We start from the raw sequence: 22,067 nt of genomic DNA on the forward strand, positions 1-22,067 counted from the left end.
CAGACCTGTGCTGGTGAGTACAGTGTGACCAGTACTTTGAGAAAGGGAAGTGCAGGAAGCTATGGGACCCAGAGGCAGCAGCTTACCTAGCCTGCGAGGTCAAGAAGGGCTTCTGGAGAAAGTGATGGCTAAACTAAATCTGAAAAGATATGTAGTAGTTTCCCCAGAGGAGAGAAATTGGGGGAAAGGTGTTTCTGGGCGAACGAGCAGTGCATGCAACGGCCCAGGGGCAAGAGCACATGGTGTTCTGGGAGCTCCAAGTAGTTTAGCGTGGCTGGACACTGAGTGCCAAGGGACTGGATTTCTCCTCCCAGTGTTGTTATGAGGTTCAAACAAGACCATAGGTATGACCATGCCTTTGTGTCTTTGCTGAGGGAACAGGCAATCAGTCTGCTGCCTCCTGGGCAGCATCCCAGCTTTTCCGTCCTCAGCTGCCAATTCCTCTATAACCCAGATGGCAAAAGGGGCCCCTCTGCCCCTTGAAGATCTGATTTGAACTTGGCCTGGACTCCATTCCACAGCTGAGGACTGCTCACAGCCCTCCCTCCTTCCCCAAAGCCTCCATGAATTTCCAACTTTATTTCCTCTGAGCTACAGTTTCCATGACCCCAGCCCCTTCACCTCCTGCCTCATGTGGATTTCCATCAAAAACAAAAAGTCCAATTAAGCCAAGCATTTCATGGAGTTAGTAAATTTACTAAGGATTTGGAGATCTTGAGATCACATCACATACTGCATGGCCACCTGCCATCTCCCAATTTTCTCATTCAGAGGCTCATCCAGAGCCTTCTCAAAGCCTGTGCTCCCAAAATCAGCTGATCCTCCCGACACATGCAGCACCCCCACCTCCCACCAGAAGCTGAGTTCAGTCTCGTGCACCCACATGTGCCGCTATCTCCCTGCCAGGCTGGCTTGCTTTTCCTATCCCGATCTCCAACATGCACACACCCACTCTAGCCCAACCCAGGCTGCCCTACTCTGCTCCCCAGCCAAGCCCAGAAGCCTTCCTTTCTTTCATTTTCCCTGGGCCACACACAAAAGTCCCCTCTGCAGAGCAGCCAGGCCCGTCCATGGTAGCTGGGGAAGTGGTGGTGGGAGACAGGTTCCAGGAAGACCAGCAGCAGCACTGGGGGATGGGGGAGCTGCCAGCCTGAGGAAGGTAGCCAGGCGGGGAGCTCCAAGAGGCTATGTGGGCTGTGTGGGAGCTGGTGACTCAGTACACAGTGTGACCCGGCTGCTTGCCGTGCTATCTGCCACATTGTCAGCCACATCCTTGCCTGCCTCACAATCCTGCTTGGAGAGGCAGAGGCACGGCCCCTGCCCAGCAAGAAGGCCACTCTCCAGAGTAGACAGCAGCTCCTGCACCACCCAGCCCTGGTCTTGCCTGGGGTGGGATACAAACACATCATAGAGGAACCTCTTACCCTCAGCCTTCCAACCCCTCAGACCCGGCAGCCAGGCCCTGAACAAGGCTGGAGATAGAGAATCTAGGAGTTTCTGGCTTCGTGTAGGAGGAGCTAAGAGATCAGCAGAAGCTACAGGCAGAGCAACCCCAAAAGAGTTCCAACCCCAAAATTTTGGGACAGCGGCTCCAGAGAGAGGAGAAAAGGGGATTCTTGGGGGTGGTCCCCAGCTTCTGGCCAGCACAGCCTATGTGATATGATGTGCATCTATGTTCTGGGGGATCCACTCAAGCCCAGGCCCCACCCGGGTCCTGGCACTCTGGCAGGCCAAGGAAGCACCCAGAATATACACGTGCTATACTGTGTATAGCACATACTGTGCTCCTAGAAGCTGCCATCCAGCACGAGGCCTGGCTCACAGCCTAGCACCAAGACCTGGAGACTGCCCGGGCTCCGGAAAGCAGCAGTGTCTCCAACCCCGCTTTGACCAGAGGCCGCAGCTCAAGCCTGGGTCGCTCGCCTACCCATTCCTCAAGCCCCCCTGGGCAGGTCCAGGCTCAGGACCACAGGGCTGGCAGCTTCAGCTCCTGTAGACTGGGCAGCCCCATGACTCAGCAGGCCCCGGGCTATACCCATCCACCCAGACTGCAGATACTGGAGCCTGGCAAGCTGCCAGATGAAGAAATTAGAGCCACCCTGGGAGCACAGGGCCTCCAAGTATGGCCAAGCAGAGAGAGCTGGCCAAGAGTGGGGAAGATCTTGGCAACTTTCTGGGTCCCCAGCTGCAGTGCCTCATCTTTGAGAGCCAGGGTTTGCAAGACTGACAAGACAATTGAGAAGCCAGCTTTGAGAACTTCCTATCTGAGACAGCACAAAGCTCCAAGGTGGTCAGCCTCTTGGGCAAGGAAAGCTCTACCCAAGAAGGACCAGAGGGGAACTACAGTCTCAAGCTATGTATACTCTCTGGGCCCTGGAAGTCCAAAGCCAAGCTCAGCACCATGGGTATCCAGCTGGGTTAGGGGGGTCAGGGAGGGCAGAGGAGCCAACCAGCCCTGGCCTGGGGCTGCCAGTGAATTCCTGCCAAGTCCAATATCTCCAGCCTTCTTAGGCCCTGGAATACCTGGCCCCCAGACAAACCAGCTGGTTTCCCTGAAGTAGCGGCTCTCCAGGAGGAAGTGGCTAGGGGTAGGGAATGCACCCCGTTGTTGGACAGAGCCGGGGCCTACGGTCCTGACACAGCCCCTGCTTCAGCATGGCACCCCGCCGTTGGTAGCCACTCGGGTTCAGTCTCTGGGCGTGGCAGCCAGGAAACCTGGTTTGACCCTGTTAAACCCGGTTAAACCACTGTTAAGACCCAAACCTTTCAGGCTATGGCAGGAAGCCAGGGCCTCCGGAGCTATGTGCCCCATGAGAGTGGATCCCAAATTCAGCTCCTGCAGCTCAACATGGGCAGCTGCCTGGCAGGCAGCCCGGCCGTGTTGGTGTTTATCACAGACCGGCTGTCCCGTCTCTGCAGCCCCAGTCCTACAACCGCAAGCTGCCTCCATCTTTGTGTGGTCCAGACACAGAGTCCCCAGCTGGAGGCCCCGAGGGGCCCCAGGACTAGCCATCTTCAGCCAGTTGGTGAATGACAGGTCCAACATGTCCAGGGTCCAGGCATCACCAGAGGAGGGGCCAAGCACCAGGTCTGGGAAGATGTCGGCCAGCTCCCCCCCATTCTGAAAGCAACTATACTTGGCAGCCAACTGTGTAGACTGGAAGGCAACTGAACTTCCAAGTTCCCATGTAGGCAGGGGCCTAAGAAAGCAAGATACCGGAGGAAGCTTGGGTTGCCAAAGGTGTCGGGGCTAGAAAGAGGTAGTAAGTTCAGGGGGCCAGTGAAAAGGCTGCTGCAGCTGCCCCAAGCCCCCGAGAGCTCCTGGCAGAAGCTCAGGGAGATGCAGACTCAGCCCCAGGACCTGAACTTAGGGAAGTGGCAGAAGTGGAACCAGCGAAACAGAGCCCCTCCATGCTCTGTGGCACAGCCTCCAAGGCATGTGTCAGCTTGGTCACCGAGGAGCCTGCTGCAAGGAGGGGCAGACTGGAGTCCAAGGGGCAGATCAGGAAGAAGCAGGAGACAGAGGCAGCTGGGAGCCTTCCATCACAGGGCAGCTGGGAGCAGCGCAGCCTGCAGTCCGAGGAAGGGGTAGGAGTGCTCACCCACCTGGGCACCAAGCCTGGTCTGCAGAGAGGCAGAATCAGGACCTCCCTCTCTGCCCCCCACTTCCTTTTCTGGAGGGGAGCCCAGGCCCCATCCTCCCTCCCCACACACATCCAGTTGTCTCAGCACTGACAGGGTACACAGCGTCCAGGGGATCCAGGAGGCTCCAGAAGCAGGGTCAGAGGACCACAATGCTTCCAAACTGCACAACTGCTGGAAGGGTGGGACCAGCCTCAGAGACGCTTGGAACCCAGGATCTAAGGGTCGGGGAAAGGCAGAAGTACACTAGTGGGGGGGGGGGACTCTGCCCTCACCTTTCTGCTGCGACCAAGCACATAGTGTTTCTGAGCACAGGATTTGGGGCTAGAGGTCCCAGATCTCACTCGGACATTGTCCTTCAATGTCCTTGAACTTGGGATCCACTCACACAAGCTTTAGTTTCCTCCTCAGCTTGCCAAGTGTACTGTTACCTGCTCCACGGGTTTGCTGCAAATGGCATAGGGGTGACAGAATGGGGTTTCTCTCCTCAAGTATACTACTTCCTCTCCTTTGTCTAGTAGAAAGGAAATCCTGAGTAAATCGGGATTTTTGTTTTAAAGATTTATTTATTTATTTGAGAGGGGGCGGGGCAGAGGGACAGGGAGAGAAAGTCTTAAGCAGACTCTGCACTGAGCATGGAGCCCGACTCCGGGCTCAGTCTCATGACTTGGGAGATCACAATGTGAGTCAAAACCAAGAGTCAGCCACTTAACTGACTGTGCCACCAGGCACCCCAAGTAAATCAGGATTTTTAAAATGCAGATGTTTTATAAGCAAAATAATACATCAAAATGATGCCTTCATAAACATCTTGTAATACTCCATGTGGAAGATCCCCCAAAGCCCAAGATTTATCTAAGAAGACTCTAGGGCGTCTATTCCTGCCCTTCAGGAAGAACAGTCTTCAAGGCCTTGACCTTGATGTGCACTACCAAGATGGAGTCAGGACTCCAGGGGAGAGCAGAAAGAGAAAACGGACCCTTATGACGATCTCAAACAATGTAGTAAACTATTCAATAGAATTCAATCTGATCATGATTTTAAAAAAATAACGAACTCAGAGAGAAGAAAAATGCCTTGACTTATAAAAGGGTATTTACCCCAGATCTACAGAACATATAATTCTTAATGATGAACCATCTGTTGCATTCAATTTAAAGCCAGGAATGAGACAACTATGATTATTTGCGTTCAACATGATAATGGAGGCCTTAGCCAAGAGAATAAGAAAGGAAAAGAACAGAGATTAAAATTATAAAATGATAAGTATTTTAAGAAACAGAAGGGTCACCATTTATAAGATGCTGTGATTGCTTACACAAGAATTCCAAGAATTTTTAGGAACAAACTATTAAAACTAAAGAATGTTTAGCAAGGGTGCTAGATACTTGATACTTAAACAAATAAAAACAACAACAACAATAAAAAAAAAGCTTTCTACCATACCAGTGCAGTACTGAGAGTCCCAACAGGAAACCACACATTCAAATTGCAATTTTTCTAAGGGGTTTGTGTGTCAAGAGACTAATCACAAGCCTGTTAGCAAGGCTTCAGGGTACCACGAGGGGTAGTGCAGGACCCAGAGCCGGCAAACACAGGAGCGGTCCTCATACCGAGAACTGAAGGCGACTGTATTTCATCAGATCTAAGATGCTCATTTGTTCATATTTTTAACACCTTTGAAACACGGCTGTGTCCTACAATTAACGATACCTTGTTATTGCTGGTAACCAGGCAACGTTCATGATATGGTTACTCCTGCCTGTGCATATGTATACTTGATCATAGCTGTTCATATTATTAGCAATTCACCTGAGTTATGGATATCGTTGATACTACCCATTTTACTTTGGCTGTGCTTTACAATGTCTTCAGGAATATTACACTATAATTCCACATTGAAATGGAGTGTTACTGTATGTACAAGGAGAGCATGGAAAGAAAGCAGTGGGGCGCATATTCTCTGTTGGAGAAATCATGTGGGAGGAGCTCAGAGGAGGACTATAAATATGAAGGAGTCTGAGGAATAATCAATCAATTTTTCTTATATTTTAATTTTTTGTGTGTACAAAAGTTATGTAAGATAAAAATCTCTGTCTAAACGCGTATAAAATAGCTCTAAGTTACAAGTGATGCGAAATCGTTGTGTCATCATTTAACTGGATCATTTTCCTTAATGGTACGTAAAATAATGGTTTGTTCTACAACTGATTCTTAGAGTCAATCAAATGCAGTAATTTAACTATTTTAAATAGTTTTCCTTTCCTTTCCCTCATTATTAAATAGTGTGTTGGTGGTGGTGAGTTTTACAATTTATTGCTTAGATTATAGAATTTTGAGACAAGATAGTACTCGTCAGAGGAGGCACCCTATCCCACAGCTCATGGACTGGCAGCTGGATATAATTACTCACAAGACTTAGGATGATTCCTCTGGGGATGAGTAAATCATTATAGGTTTTTCAAAAGATGATTATTGTATTGTAGTTGATGGAAGCTTTATTTTGAAGTGTAAGTATTGGAAAACGGGGTTATGTCAATGGACAAGCCAAGGGGTAGACAGTAGAGGGCATCTGTTATTCATTTAGCATCTGAACTCCCTATCTATGCCTATAAGTAACCAAGTCCACCTTGCTTCTAGTAGTTAAATGCTATTGCTTGGGGTCTGCTCTCTAGGATGCTGGAAGCACTACTGAAATCAGGGAGCCCATGTCAACTGCAGCTTCCTACGCCTATCCCAGTCTTACAGAGAACAGTCACAATGGAGTGTTTCAGAGATGACAGTATTAACCCTCACTAATGCATTTTCTCAATGCTTTCAGAAAAGGAATTGTCTTCTGGGCCCATTCTGGGAATACAGTTAGTGGGTGGGGAACACAGGGCACATGGAAATGTACTCAATATTTCAACCTCCCCTCTCCCACTTGACACCAAAGAATTTATGGCATCTTAACTTCGTTTAGGAGACCACTGGTTAGTCCAAGATCCAGTCAACCAACAAAGCGAACAAATTAGAACACTTCTGGCTACTGAAAACTAGTCTATTGAAATAAAAACCTCTGGTAAATGCATCCATATCAATACATTCAGTACAATCTAAAATCATGTTGCTTCCTCCTTGGCCCAACACACCCTCAGTGTCTGTTTCCACATGCATTCTTTAGATTTGGCCAACATAAATGAGCAGAACTCTACCCTGATCTGCCTCTCCCCTTGGGTTTACTTTGTAATTGCCTCCTAGGTATACCGGAATCTGATGCTAGTTAGACATCTCTAAACTGCAGAGAAGATGGTTTTCCATTTGTACCACTTCCGGGCCTGCTTCTCAGATCCATTCCTCTCCTTCTCCTCCTCTGCTCCATATCACTGGCAAGCCAACGCCTGCAAGGGGTATTTCCTGACCTCTCTGGAAAAAGGCTAGAGGGCAGGATATTTCCCCTCCTTCTCCATCAGTGGCTCCTTCAACATCAGTTGCAAGTCTTCCACTGTTCCAACACCTGCAGGGCAGGCCTGCCGTACTTCCAGCGTCTACTGGTTGACTCTGGGCCCTTGGTTCCAGTAATACTACCTCTTCCCCTTCTTCCTGCCTCTGGAAGAAATTTGAGATTCTTCAATGACAGTCATAAAACACCCTTAGCTTTTAGGCGGACAAGTGGGCTGAGAAGTTAGGATATGAGCTTGCAGTCTCTGAGCCCCTCATGTGCTCTCTGGCATGGTCAGTCAACCTCTAGATCCTTGCTTTGCATGGGCGCTTCATTCCAGGTGACTGGAACTTTTCATTTAATTGACTGCTTCACCGTTGCTTGTCTAATCTGTCAGAGTCCTATGACTTAAAGCTGGGTTTTCCCTGCGCCTGGTCCCGCTTCTGCGGCCATTGGGGTTAGGTTACGCTACCCATCCCCCAGAAATTAGATGCTGGAGCTGCTGCCTCATTACCAAAAAGGGATTCTGCCTTAGTTTCCCCTTGTTATGGTTACCAGGAGATTGATTTGCTTTACCCTAATTCCTCATGTTGGAGCTGGGGACCAGCATTTGATGGAACCCCAGAATCCTTTCCTTCCTCAGTCATTCAGGGATCTCAGAGACTTGAGACTGCCTGATCAGGAAAGGCCCTCTGGGTTCATCTAGTCCAACATCTTCCTTTTCAGATGGGGAAACTGAGACCCAGCTTGGGGAAGGGGATTTTCCAGGGCCCAACAGAGAGCAGGTGGCAGAGCTGGGATCAGAACCCAGAATCAGGCCATGGGAGGGTGGTGGGATGGAGGGAGTATTCGTGGCAGCAAGAGGCCTCCATTCCTGACCATGGGAAGGGAAGTGAAGCTCTTGGAGCCCAGAAGACCACTCCCACCATCTTCCTGGCCCAACTCACCCCACACACATTCAGAAGACAAGGGTCTCGCCATCACCTCCTTGGGATGTGATGTGAGGAGTTTATGGAAGGATGCTGACGGAAGTCAGCCCGATTCCCATGTTAAGGTCCTGCCAGAATGGAGAAACCAGCTTGGCAAAGAAATGAAGTGGAATGATAAAATAAAATATAGTATATAAAATAAAATGAAACAGATGCCTTTGCCTTGGTCAGGGGGCCACTTTCAGAGGTGCCTTCTTTCTCTCTCCATCCACCTATTTTTCTTGCCTCCGTGCTTAGCACATCCTCTCTCTACTACTTTCCCTCCATCCCCTGTCTCTACCCCCACTTCCCCCCTACCCCACACCGCTGCCTAAGCACTGCTGTCCTCCTGGAGGATAGGCTTCCAATGCAACCAAGTGACCGCCTTCTCTGTGAGTTGTTAACTGGTCAGCAAATATAATTTCTAATCATAACCAGTTCGTAGTGATTTCACTGCATAAGCAATTCAGATGACATCACTGAAATTCTAAATAAAAAGAAGAGAGGTGTGATAGACATCTCCGCCATCACCAAATCAAATGGCTTTTGCCTGCCTGAGTTCATTTCGGGTCTTGTCCCAGCTTTAAATACTTTTCCCGAAACCACCACTTCTTACATTTTCTTATGTGCCAGGCATCCTGAGAAGCACATTAAACAATATCAGCCCAGAAATGTTTTATTTCCCAGAATCCCCCCTTTCTTGGGCTACCTAGAATCCCTTTTGATAATAAAAATAACTAACATTTGTTGAGAATGTACTGTGCCAGACACGATGCTCTCATGACACAGTTTCTGTGTGCTTTTCCTTCACATTCTCCAGATGGAGAGATGTGGCCCAAGGAACTTCAGTGGCCTATCCAAGGGCTGTCCCTGAGGTGGTTAGGTTTTTCCTCTGTAGAAAGGTGAGAACGTGGGAGCACCTTGGTGGCTCATTCCGTTAAGCGTCTGCCTTCAGCTCAGGTCATGATATCCTGGTCCTGGGATGGAGCCCCGCATCCATCCCTGCTCAGTGGGGAGTCTGCCTCTCCCTCCCCCTCCCCCTGCTTGCTCGCACTCTCCCACTCGCTCTCAAATAAATAAATAAAATCTTTTTTAAAATTTGGCAATGATTAAAATAAAAAAAAGAGGTGAGAATGCCCTAGTTACTACCTCCCCATTTGGGTTTTCAGGGACCATTGGGGTTTGACTGTGAGTTCCTTTGTTGTTACTGCCTTTGTAGCTTTGGTGTTTTCAGATGTAATTCCCAGCAGCCCTGGGTAAAGGGTGGCCTTGTTTCCTGTTATTTCAGACATCACAAGGACAGACAGAGGAGTCTAAACAAAAGCTACGGAAGGAGGATAGATACACTGATGCACAGAACAAATGGGAACCCAGCGGGGTAGCTGGGCAGAACCTCAGGGCAAGAGCTCCCTGTGGGCCATGGCAGTGGGGGCCCTGCTGGGGAGGGGAAAGAGGCCGCCCAAGAGTGGCCTGGGCTACTTTATTGTCTTAGTGGAGGCTCCTTTTGTGTCCAGGAACAGAAGTCAACTTAGACTTCTGCAGGCTCAATTTTTTGGGAAGATGTGGAGGTAGTTCATGGAATCCTCAATCAGCCAGGCCTGGGGAAGGACTGAAGCCAGGGAATGGGGCAGTCAGAGACCTTCCAGTAGTTTCTCTCCCATCTCTGCTTCAACTTTCCATTCCCTCCTGAACAGCCATGTCTGCTTCTGGGCTTTCACAGCTGACATTGGCCACCCCATCCAAAAGGAACACCAGGCTGGGCTAAACCAAAGGCCAGCTTTGGAGGGTGCAGGAGCCCCACCCCTCCCTGCATGTTTACCCCTCCCACCCCTTCCCACCAGCCACCACATCTGCTTGAGGTCCCTCCTCGCTGCAGATTTTGATGCCTCCCCCCACCCCACCTGCCCCACTCCACCCCCCAGATCTACTGCGGGAACCCTGAGAGAAAAGAAGCCAGCATCTTCCCTCCTTGGAGACCACTGAGAAATCCCTCTCCATATGGCTCCCTGTCTGTGTTGTAAGCTTGCTGGGATGCTCTGCTTGGGCATGAATGGGTTTCTCTACAGCTCTGGGGAGAGAAGCAAACGGTCTCTTGCCCAGGGGAGCAGCAAAGCAAAGCACTGTTCCATTCCCAAAGAAAGCTTGCAGGTTGGGCTATAAGGGGCCATTGGGTCCTGGTTTCTCAGTTCTCCCTTCCCCTTCGGCCTGCAGATTTCATTATGTAGACAGTCTTCTTTGTTGACAATTGTGTGCAATTGTTCAGCAGTTGTGCGATTTCCCCATTTATGCCCACAGCTATCGTGAGCCTGGCATGGGTACAGAGGCCAAGGGGGCAGTTTCTGCCCTTGAAAGGCTCACGGTAGGTGACAAACCCATGAAAAGGGGAATGACCCACATGTCCTCTAGTTTCTCCTGCCCTCAGTCCACACTCCCTTTGGCGAAGAAGCAGCAACAATCTGAGCGCTCAATCTGCAAAGACTTTAGGAAATCTGGTCTCTTACCAGGTTCCCTTTTCCAAGCATCTCTGAGAATTCTCACGTATTCCACCCATTCATTGTGGTTGTCACTCGTCACTGGACCCTGGGTCTGAACACCGGCAGTGCCTGCCCTCAGGAGAGCTGCTCTCCCCAGGCCCCTGCTTCCCATACAACTTTGCCTAACATGGGACTATTCCCACGGAAACCCCAGGCTCCCTCCTCTCCTCAGCTGTCTCTCCCTGGGTGATCTCACCCGGTCCCACGGCTTTTAAATACCATCTGTCATATTTACCAATGACTTTAGAAATCTGTATCACCACCAGTGACTTCTCCCCTGAGCTCCAGACTCTTATATCCACCTATCTATTTGTCACCTTCACTGGGAAGTCAAATAGGCAATTGGAACTCAATTCAACCGAAACAAACTCCTGATTTCCTGCCCTGCCATGTCTGCTCCCCTCTGAGTATCTCCATTTCAGGGACATCTCAGTACATCACATGACACCATGCAATTCGTTGCTGGACCTACAAATCTGAAAGTCATTCCTCATTCCTCCCTTTGCTCCCTCCCAGCAGCTGGCTGATGATACCACCTCAGGACCTATTCTGCAACTGCCCACTTCCTATCATCTCCCATCTAGATGACGGCACCGGTATCCTCACTGTCTGCTTTCACTCCTGCCCTCTGCAGTCCATCTCCCACACAAAATCCAGAGTGAGATTCTAAAAGTATAAACCAGATCATTTCACTCTCCTGATTAAGCTTTTCAATGGCTTCTCATCACATTTTTTTTAGAGAGGGGGAGTGGGGGAGAGGGAGAGGGAGAGGGAATCTTAAGCAGGCTCCATGCCCAGCACAGAGCCCGATGTGGGGCTCGATCTCAGGACCCTGAGATCAGCACCTGAGCCAAAATCAAGAGCTGGATGCTTAACCGACTGAGCCACCCAGGCGCCTCTCTCACAGAATAAAAATTTAATTTCTTACTCTGACTGTCAATGGCCTCCTTGAACTGGTCCCTGCTTACTTCTGTCCATACAACTCCCGCTCTTGCGCTCTCTCTCGCTCTTTCTCATCCTCCCCCTCTCTCTCTTAGAGCCACACTTGGCCTTCTCTCTGTTCATCAAAAGGACCAGGCCTACCTCCACTAAAGGATCTTTGCAAGAGCTGTTCCCTTTGCCTGGTGAGCTTGACCTCACCATTGAGGGCGTGTGTGTGTGTGTGTCTTTTTACTAACCATGAGTTAATCCTACAAAACTAATGGCTTTGCACGTGGGTTAGCACTTTAGGAAGTTTTTGCCTGTGACAAAACAATTCTCCTAGGCCATTAAAAAGTTCTGTTCTCTGACGGGTGTGAGGTGGTATCTCATTGAGGTTTTGATTTGGATTTCCCTGATGCCGAGCGATGTTGAGCACTTTTTCATGTGTCTGTTGGCCATTTGGATGTCTTCTTTGGAAAAATGTCTGTTCATGTCTTCTGCCCATTTCTTGATTGGATTATTTGTTCTTTGGGGGTTGAGTTTGATAAGTTCTTTATAGATTTTGGATACTAGCCCTTTATCTGTTATGTCATTTGCGGATATCTTCTCCCATTCTGCCGGTTGTCTTTTGGTTTTGTGGACTGTTTCCTTTGCTGTGCAGAAGCTTTTTATCTTGATGAAATCCCAATAGTTCATTTTTGCCCCTGCTTCCCTTGCCTTTGGCGATGTTTCTAGGAAGAAGTTGCTGTGGCTGAGGTCAAAGAGGTTGCTGCCTGAGTTCTCCTTTAGGATTTTGATGGACTCCTGTCTCACATTTAGGTCTTTCAACCATTTGGAGTCTATTTTTGTGTGTGGTGTAAGGAAATGGTCCAGTTTCATTCTTCTGCATGTGGCTGTCCAACCTTCCCAACACCATTTGTTGAAGAGACTGTCTTTTTTCCACTGGACATTCTTTCCTGCTTTGTCGAAGTTTAGTTGACCATAGAGTTGAGGGTCCATTTCTGGGCTCTCTATTCTGTTCCATTGATCGATGTGTCTGTTTTTGTGCCAGTACCATACTGTCTTGATGATGACAGCTTTGTAATAGAGCTGGAAGTCCGGAATTGTGATGCCGCCAGCTTTGCTTTTCCTTTTCAACATTCCTCTGGCTATTCAGGGTTGCTGGAGTGGTGGGGGGTGGGAGGGTTCGGGTGGCTGTGTGATAGACATTGGGGAGGGTATGTGCTATGGTGAGCGCTGTGAATTGTGCAAGACTGTGAATCACAGATCTGTACCTCTGAAACAAATAATGCAATATATGTTAAGAAAAAAAAAAGAAGATAGCAAGAGGGGAAGAATGAAGGGGGGTAAATCGCAGGGGGAGACGAACCATGAGAGACGATGGACTCTGAAAAACAAACTGAGGGTTCTAGAGGGGAGGGGTGTGGGGGGATGGGTTAGCCTGGTGATGGGTATTAAAAACGGCACGTTCTGCGTGGAGCACTGGGTGTTATGCACAAGCAATGAATCATGGAACACTACATCAAAAACTGATGACGTAATGTATGGTGATTAACATAACAATAAAAAATTTAAAGAAAAAAAAAGTTCTGTTCTCCCATCGTATTTTCTTAGCAGATAACATGGCTTTGGACAAAACAAAGCAAAACACATTGAAGTCTTTCCAACAATAAAAAAAATTCCATAATTTGGGAAGAAGGAGAATAAGCAGCAGCAGCAGTGGGCAGAGAAGCGAGAAGAAATGGAATCTAAGACCAAATCATTATGTGAGGTTAAAGAGGATCACACTGAAATAATAAAAGCTATGTTACTAGAGTAATAAAACACACAAACCATGGCTTTTAGAAAGATAAGGAGACGTTAATAGAAGCAAAATGATAGTTTTCAGTTCTTCTCCCAGCAAATGTTAGACTGCTATGTGCCAGGCACTGTCCTAAGCGGTAGGGAGTAAGCCGTGAACAAAACCTAACACCTCTGAGCTATGGAGCTCACTTCTAATGGGTGAGAAATGACAATTTTAACTAAATATACTGAGCTCTGTGAAAAAAGATAAAGCCATGAAGGGGGTTGGAGAGAACCAAGGGAGGGATGGGTTTGCAATTTTAAATAGCATGGTCCAGTAAGATCACTTCTTTTTTTTTTAAAGATTTTATTTATCCATTCATGAGAGACAGAGGGAGAGAGAGAGAGAGAGAAGCAGAGGGAGAAGCAGGCTCCCAAGGATCAGGGAGCCCAATGCGGGACTCGATCCGAGGATCCCGGGATCATGACCTGAACCGAAGGCAGATGCCCAACCATCTGAGCCACCCAGGCGCCCCAGTAAGATCACTTCTAATGAGGTGACGTTTGAGCAGAAGTCTGAAGAATGAGAGAGAGATCCATGCTGCTCTCTGGAGAAGAGCACTCAAGGCAAAAGAAAGAGCAAGGGCAAAGGTCCTGAGGTGGGAGCAGGCCTGGCCTGTTAGAAGAAAAGCCAGGAGGCCAAGGTGGCTGAAGTGGAATGAGCCAGGAGAGTTGTAGGAGATGAGGCCAGAGAGATCATTGTAAGAACTTTGGCAGTTCTGAGTGAGATGGGGGGCCAGTCAGCGTAGGGCTTTCAGAAGAGGGATGACACAATCTGATTTCTACTATAAAAGAATCACTGAAGCTGTCATGATGATGGCAGAATGGCTGAGGGTAGCAGTGGTAATGTGAGAACAGAAGCATAGGGACAGGCAAGGAGCTACTGCAAAAATTCAGGCGTGAGATGACGTCACCTTGGACCATGATGGCCAACCTGCAGAGGAAGGAAAGATGTGATTAGATTTTGGCTGCACTTTGAAGGCAGAACTTGCAGCACTGACTCATGGGTTTGAGGGGGGATGTGAGAGAAAAGAAAGTCAACGGTGACGCCAAGACTGTGGGAGAACAGGTTTTGGGAAGTTAAGAGTTCGACTTTTGACATATTGAGGTTAACATGACTATGAGATGGCCTAGTAGTGACAGCAAAAAATGTCAAGTACTAGATGTAGGGTGTGTGTGTGTGCGCATGTGCAGGCATATCATAATTAGACCTGGTTCTGTCTCTTGGTGCCTGTGTGATCTTGGCAAGCCACCCTGCTCCTCTGGAACATTGACCCAGTCCGGCCCACTTCGCAGGGTATGGTGTTTTTAAAACATGTCCACAATTTTTTTACCCTACTTCGAACCAAAGGTAAAGTTTAATTCCTCTCCCTTTGCACATGGAAGACCTTAGTGACCAGCTCCTAACAAGTCAAATGCACAAATGATACAATGTGACTTCCAAGGCTACGTTAGAAGAGCTACTGCCTTGTTCTCACTCTGGGGACACTCACCCTTGGAACCTAGCCACTCCGTGGTGAAAAAGCCCAGGTCACAAGCAGAGGCCACGTAGGTGTTCCAAGGCACAGCCTCTGCTAATGTCCCAGCATCCAGTGCCGGACACGTGAGGGACGGGGCCTTCAGAGGATTCCAGCAGTCCTGCTGATGCCGAGTGGAACAGAGACAAGCTCTTCCTACCAAGCGCTGCCCAAATTGTGGGTCTGAGAGCAAAATAACTGTGGTTGCTTTGGGTCGGTATGTTATGCAGTGATAGAGAGCTAAAGCTGTAGGAAGCTGTGAAAGCATTTTGTACACCGGAAATGGATCATTAGTCTTAGACATCCTGAGCTCATCTCATGACTCCAGCTATGAGTTCTTCTGAGCTGGCTGTCGTCTCAGGCCAGGCTCTGACTCTTTCCAGCAGCAGGTAACATTACCCATGACACCTCACAGCCGTCATCTGGCTCCAGGCCTCCTCTCACACCCCGCCTCCATCAGCTGCCCCCTTTGCTCCCACCACTTAGGACTCCTTCAACACACATTATCCAGCTATGTCTCTGCACTTTTTCTCATACTTGCCTTCTGGCTGAACAGCCTTCTCCTTGGGCTGCAGGGACTCGCTTCACCCAATCTTATCGAAGGCAGGACCCCAAACTTTCCCGTGGGGAAGAGCTTCTTCCCACGTCTCTGTCGAAGTCTGAGGGCCGCTTGCTACAAATACGCCGGACCCAGTGCCTCTCAGCAATACAGTCCCAGTGGAATGAGGTGGAAAGGGACCGCCACCACCCACCGATGGAGAGAGAAGAGAGGAAAGGAGCTGGAGCAGTCCATGTGAGTTTGGGGCAGTGATTTCGGAGAGATCAGGTGGTCTCCAGCTCCCTGTAAGGCATATCCACCAAATTTTATTGGTTCCCAAGCACACCTCACTTATGTTCAAGGATGAGTCCTTTCCCACAGAAGGTCTGCTGTTTTGCTGACTGTCCGCCCTGTCCACACTCCTGCTGAGCCGACCCATCCTTCGGAGCCTGATTTCCACAGCCGCTCCTGCCAGGCACACAGCTGTTGTGGGCCACTGGCCACCTGCTGGGCCGTGCAAAGCCTGCACGGTAGGCGATCATCTGTTGGGGGAATAAGTGAAAACTGCAAGTGTGCTTTGTGAATGTCTTCCTAGCTTTTGATCTGGTGCCTGGACCTTCCTTCCCACGCCACCCCTCCCAGGCCCAGCAGCACTCGGAGCCCCCTAGATGACGTATAGTGGCAGGAGGCCCCTTCCCTTGTGTTACAGGGATAATGTAGATGCTCACAGACCTCGTCAGCCTGCAGGGATGAAAGAGGCCAGAACATCACTTGGACATACACGTTGCCAGCTCAGTACCGCACCATCCTCGCGCAGGTAACTGCTGGGCTCAGAATCATCACAAGCGCACTCTGCCCTTGGCGTCTGTGGCAGTCCCAGCGTTGTCCATGCTTCCGCAGCGGTCAAAGCTGCTGCTCATGCTGCCTCCTCCACTCTGCCTGGACATCACGTGGGCAGATGCTTACCTTGCGGGGCTGGCCTCTGAATGCCTCCTAATATCCTGCCAGAATGCTGGTCGGTGTCTGTTTCCCTCATACTCCCCCTGCCTTTTCACTCGTAGAAGGATAGAGAAACTGGTCTCCCCTCCACTATGTCGCTCCCTTAGCTGAGAATCACTGCTGAGTCCTGAGGTGGTGCGTTATTTAGATTCTTGTTTTGTTTTGTCTACATCTATGGATACACACAGACCCTGGGGCCAGAGCCATGACCTGTCTGTATCATTCAGACTCTGAGTTGAGGCTCATTCTTCATTTCAGGTTCCTTTGTGCATTCAGCTGCTAGCCACCAAGTGGCTGTGTTTAAGGGACTATGGCAGTAACTTGTATTAATTTTGCATTGCTGTGTTACAGATTACTGCAATCTTAGTGGTTTAACACACCATACATACGTTCGCAGTGTTGGAGGTCAGAAGACTGCAGTGAGTATGCAGGGCCTTCTGGAGGCCCTGAGGGAGAGTCCATTTCCATGCCTTTTCCAGCTCGTAGAGACCACCCACATTCTTTGGCTCGTGGCCCTACATCATCCCAACCCCAACATCTCCTTCCCTGACTCTGACCCTCCTGCCTTCCTCTTACAAGGACCCTTGTGATTACATTGGGTCTGCCTGGGTAATCCAGGATAACCTCCCCCATCTCTAAATCCTTAGCTCAATCACATCTACAAAGTGCCTTTGGCCATATAAGGAAGGTAATATATTCTGAGGTTTGGGGGATAAAGACATGGGGAGCTGCTATTCTGCCTGCCACGCTGGGTATCCTGCTGAAGGGATTCTATCTGAGGGAGGCATACTCTTGTCCTGCAATTTACCCTCAGGCACTCACCCTTTCCCTCCCCGTTTGCTAAATACACCTGTTCATACCTGAACCCAATTGTGGGCCAAGTTCAAGTTCTTTTCTCAAGAGCTTCCTCTTCAGCCCCCTTGTAAATCAGAATGGACATATTTTCCCTTCCGGGGGGCCTAATCCACCCTCAGACGTAGGGCCCCTGGCTCTCCTGTTAGTGTCACAGAGAGAACTCAGATACTCAGCTAAGAATCTGGAGTCCCTGCTACATGTGTGTACATCCACATATAATCCTAGGGAAGCTTCCTACCTCTCCCCCCGCCCCCAGCCCACTCTCCACCCATCCCCAGCCTATTCTGTACACCAGGTGACTGACCTCCACGAACCACGTCCATGAGCGCTCTTGTCCTCTGGCTTCCTGTTGGGATTCAGCCAATGGGAATTCTGGCAGGAGATGGGAAGGTGGAGGAGAGTGCAGGCAGGGTTTGCCTCCCCCTAACTCCCTCCCTGCGGGGCTGCCCTGGACTAAGGCATTCCTCACTGAAGGCCTCAGCTCCTGCCGGCCCCTGTGGGTTCAGGCAACTGCTCTTCCCCACCTCCCCAGATATCCAGGCCGTAGGGATAGCCCCAGATTTCACACGATTTCTTGTGGTTTCCCCAAACTCTGCCCACACCTTTGTAAAGACCCTCCATTAAACTCTTCTCAAATTACCCAGTTGGAGTGTGTCAACTCTTTTCTGATGGGCTTCTGACTGTTCCATTCTCCAAAACGTAACTCAGATGTCCCCCAAGCTTGCTGGGCCTAAAGGAATGATGTCATGATATAATTTAGATCTGAGTGTTGGCAGCTCACTAACCACACACCTGAGTCACCGCACAAACTCAGTTCCCTTTCAACCTTCTAGAATTCTTGAGTCCCCAGGGATTGCTCACAACTGGTCACTCCTTACATTTCCTCCATGCCTCCTCTGCTCGGGCTGTGGTCCAAGACACTATTGACAGAATGGAGTTTTTCAGTTCTTTTGGGAGCCAGGCTCTCCCTGAGACCCCAGTACTTTCTCCAAGGCAGACTGAGGTGGTTTGGGTAGGCTGCAGATATGGGAATCAAAGCCATGTGACTCTGAATCTGACTTAACTTATACATGTGCACACCTACTTTCTTTCCTGATCAACTATTTGCCAACACCTCTTCTGTACCAAGAGCCCCCTGGTTTATGGAGAAAATGGAGCCATTGGGCAGGAATTATGGGAGGCCATGCCCCATCCCACATCCACAAGTATAACCACTTCACCATTCATCCTCATGCACCTTCCTCATCTCAGAAGACACGTTTCTCTTTCTGCTCTTTCTGTTCAAGGCTCATCTCTGTATCTCTGCTCTTGGCCCCACGCCCTCCTGTCTCCTCTGAGAGCTGTCTCTATCTAGCGCAAGGAGCTAATTCCTCTTTCCACATCTTTGAACTCTCCTCTATGGAAATACTCCTCTTTTCTTGTAACTGTTCTCAGAGTTTTCCCAGCGTCAAGAAGGAGGAGGAGGGGGCAACATCCTCCTTTGTTCTAGAGTTGGCTATTTCTGCCTCTCCTTCTCTTCTCCCCCAAGTTACCCAAAAGAGCTACCTTACACTTCTAGCTCCATATCCTCATTTCTCACCCTCAACCCACTTCTATTTCACTCCTGCCCTTCTGGGGCCAAGGAACTTCTTAAATGCCAAACCCAATAGGCATCTTTCATCCCCATCTTATGGGACTTCCCCACTGCATTGAGCTGTTTGGACCTTCCATCTCCTCCCCCTAGGGTAGGGTCCTCATAGCAGAGACTTTGAACTTCCCACCATGGGTTCCTTTCTCTCTTCTTTTTTTCCACACCCCACCCCTGCCCCGAGCTGTAACAGAGAACACAGCTGCCCGGCTGGATTCTACACTCCCCCCCAGACTTCCCAGAGCTAAGTGTGGCACTGTGACTTGTGAGGGGAGCAGAAGGGATGTGGCAGCTTCCTGGCCTTACCCTTGGGGTTGTGGACGCAGAAATGGGAGCCTCATTTTAAGGACTGTAGCATCAAGCCACCAACCTAAGTCCCAGATGACTCTTTGGAACAGAGTTGGTCCTGCCTGCTGTGAACTACTCATATCTGGACTTTTCACATGAGAAAAATAAACTCAGGTCTCATTTAAGTTATTGTACTCTGGGACTTTGTTACAGCAGCTTACCCTGTACCCTAAGTAATAGAGTATTGCCTCAAGAGCAGTCAATCTGGAGGCTTTTTAAAGCCTACCTCACCCCCAATCTAATTTAGATCCTCTCACACTCTCTTATAGCACCCTGTACTTCTCCTTCAAAGCACGTATCACAACTTGCAATTAAATAATTATTTGGGTAATGCAGTGTTGATTGCTTTTCCCACAGCTCTCTGCCTGCCTTCCTTTTTATCTCGCAGAATCCCGATGTTACTCAGGAACTCATAGCTTCCTCATTCTGATTCCTGCTGCAGGAAAAGATGAGTGTAAGCCCATCAGATTGTCTCTCTTAGATTTTGATGAAGTAAGGAACGAACAAGAAGACACTTATCAAAAGGATCTAAGATGGAAAGTTCACGTGGGGCTACCGCGGACCACGTGCAAACCAAAACTAAGAATGAGAGTGACGGGCAGGTAGGAAAGGAGCAGGTGCATGAGGTGCAGGCAGTGGTGCCTGTGCTGACCTGTGCATCATGTCCGCTGAGGATCTGCAGCCCCCTGGATTCAGGGTTATGTCCCAGTTCCATTCTCTGTCCTTGGTCCTCCACAGCTAGCATCTACAATTATCCCGGCAATACACCATCTTTCCCTGGGTTAACAAGAGTGCACACTTGTTTCTTATCATCAAGCAGGTCTAGATAAAGCAGTAACTTTGGGCAAATTTATTCAAAAAGGTTTTTGAAGACCTACTACGTTCTAGGGCACTCCTATATGCACTGGGGTCCGAGGGAGAACAAGATGGGCTGCCTAAAGCATCTTTCTGAGAAGCAAAGTCAACTACACTCCTCGACCTGCTTCTAATTCTTCAATGGCTCCTCATTGACTTCAGAATAAAGCCCTAAATCCTAAAGGTTTACAGGCAACCTGGCATGAAACAGCCTCTGTCTATCATTTGAATCTCAATTCTGTTACTTTACCCCTCCTTCCATTTCCACCAGATCAGCTCACACTCAAGTCCCCCAGTGTACAAGCCTCTCTCATGCTTGCAAGCTTTTGCACCATACTCTTCCATTTACTTGAGTGTGGTAAGCAACAGCATGAGACAAGGATAAGGGGGGTGATGAAGATCAAATAATATTACCACCTGAGCACTCATATGTACTTTATATATATTCTTCTTAACCTTTGTCACAATATCGCAAAGGACATTCTGTTTCCCTCATTTTACAGATGTGGAAACTGAGGCTTCGGTACTTCAGTAACCTGCTTCAGATCCCACAGTTAAGCAGTGGCAGAGCCAACATTTGAATCCAAGCTATTTGACGCCAAAGGACAAGCTGTCTAAGCCAGCTGTCATCTTTTGGCCACTCTTTTGAGCTCAGCTTCTGGACGCAGACAGCCGTGGGTTTGGATTTGGGGTTCTGCCGTTTCCTGAGTGGGTGGCCTTGAGCAAGTCACTCAATGTCGCTGAACCTCAGTTTCCTCATCTGTAAAATGAGGTCATCAACAGAACCTACCTCAGAAAGTTATAAGGTGCTTGGTATCGTGCCTGGCCCAGTGCATTTGGTGAAGGTAGATAACCATTTCCTTATCATCATCTTTACCTTCTTCACTTAGGCCAGTAGCTCTCTCCTTCGCCCCACCCAGGTCGGAGCTCTGCATCTTGTCACAGACACAGCCCAAGAGCTGCTTCTCTGCGGGGCCTCCTGGGGCCAGGCTTCCACGAATCTGTGGAAGGAAGCTTGGGCCGCCAGGGGAATGGCCTGTAATTGATCCCAGTTAGAGGTGGACAGGCCCTGTCCTCCTCGGCTGGGGCCTCAGGAAGCAGGGCTTTGCCTGATTTATGTCCCTGTTGCACCGAGGATGACCTGGTGACCTCTCTACGTGTTCTAGCATCAGACAAGGCCATAAAACGGAATTGGTGTTGCACGTTTTTTCCTATCGGGGCCGACTTGTCCACTGCTGCACCCCACTTAGGTCAATCCTCTGCAGGGCCCTCCCCGGGAAAGGTTGGTGTGTGTGGCCTGTCTGTGCAGTCAGGCTTCTGGGAGTTCAGGGACAGTGTACAGAGGGGAAATCACAATCTCCTATGCTTTCATGGCTTCCGTGACCATCTTCAGTGAAAGACACCCAATCCACTTCCTGAACCTATAGCTCCCCCACCCAGCCTCAGACCCAGATGTCCATGGCCTGCTGGCCTCCTCCTCCCGCACGTCTGAGGTCATCATGTTCACCTCTCTGCCGGCTCTTCTCCCTTCCCTGGGTGGCACCACCCCTGCGCTGAGGGGGCCGCTTCCTCCCTGGCCTGGTGCAACATCTTTGAACAGACTCCTCCACAGCTCTGACCTCCCCATTTTGTGATTAGAACAACTTCTTGCAGGCTTCACTATTATGCAAATCTCTGTCTCCTCCAATAGACTGCGAAGTCCTAGAGGCAAGAGACCACGTCTGATCCATCTCTGTACCCCCAAGACCTAGCACAGGGCCTGGTACAGAGGACAAGCCACAAACCTTTGATGAAGGAATAAGGGGATGGGTGGATGGATGGGTGGATGGATAGATGGATGGATGGATGGATGGCGGATGGATGGATGAAGGAACATAGAAGGGTATCTTTCGAGGTAGTTTTCAAATAAAGAATAGGGCTTCTTAAGAGGGACCCCAAAGTTCTGCTAGGAAGAGTGAAATTAGATATTAGCATCTTAGAGCCAGATTAACCTTATTAAT

The 22,067-nt window shown here is 49.3% G+C and overlaps 1 pseudogene; it reads right to left on the bottom strand.

Annotated features, from left to right (window-relative positions):
• Positions 1–953: 953 nt before the first annotated feature.
• LOC148164546 (toll-like receptor 12) lies at positions 954–16,303 on the bottom strand (annotated as a pseudogene).
• Between the last annotated feature and the right edge of the window lie 5,764 nt (positions 16,304–22,067).

The sequence above is a fragment of the Eumetopias jubatus genome, unplaced genomic scaffold (genome assembly GCF_037043125.1).
Source record: "Eumetopias jubatus isolate StellerSeaLion01/CBP00866 unplaced genomic scaffold, mEumJub1_p1.0 scaffold_4, whole genome shotgun sequence".
NCBI classification, from domain to species: domain Eukaryota; kingdom Metazoa; phylum Chordata; class Mammalia; order Carnivora; family Otariidae; genus Eumetopias; species Eumetopias jubatus.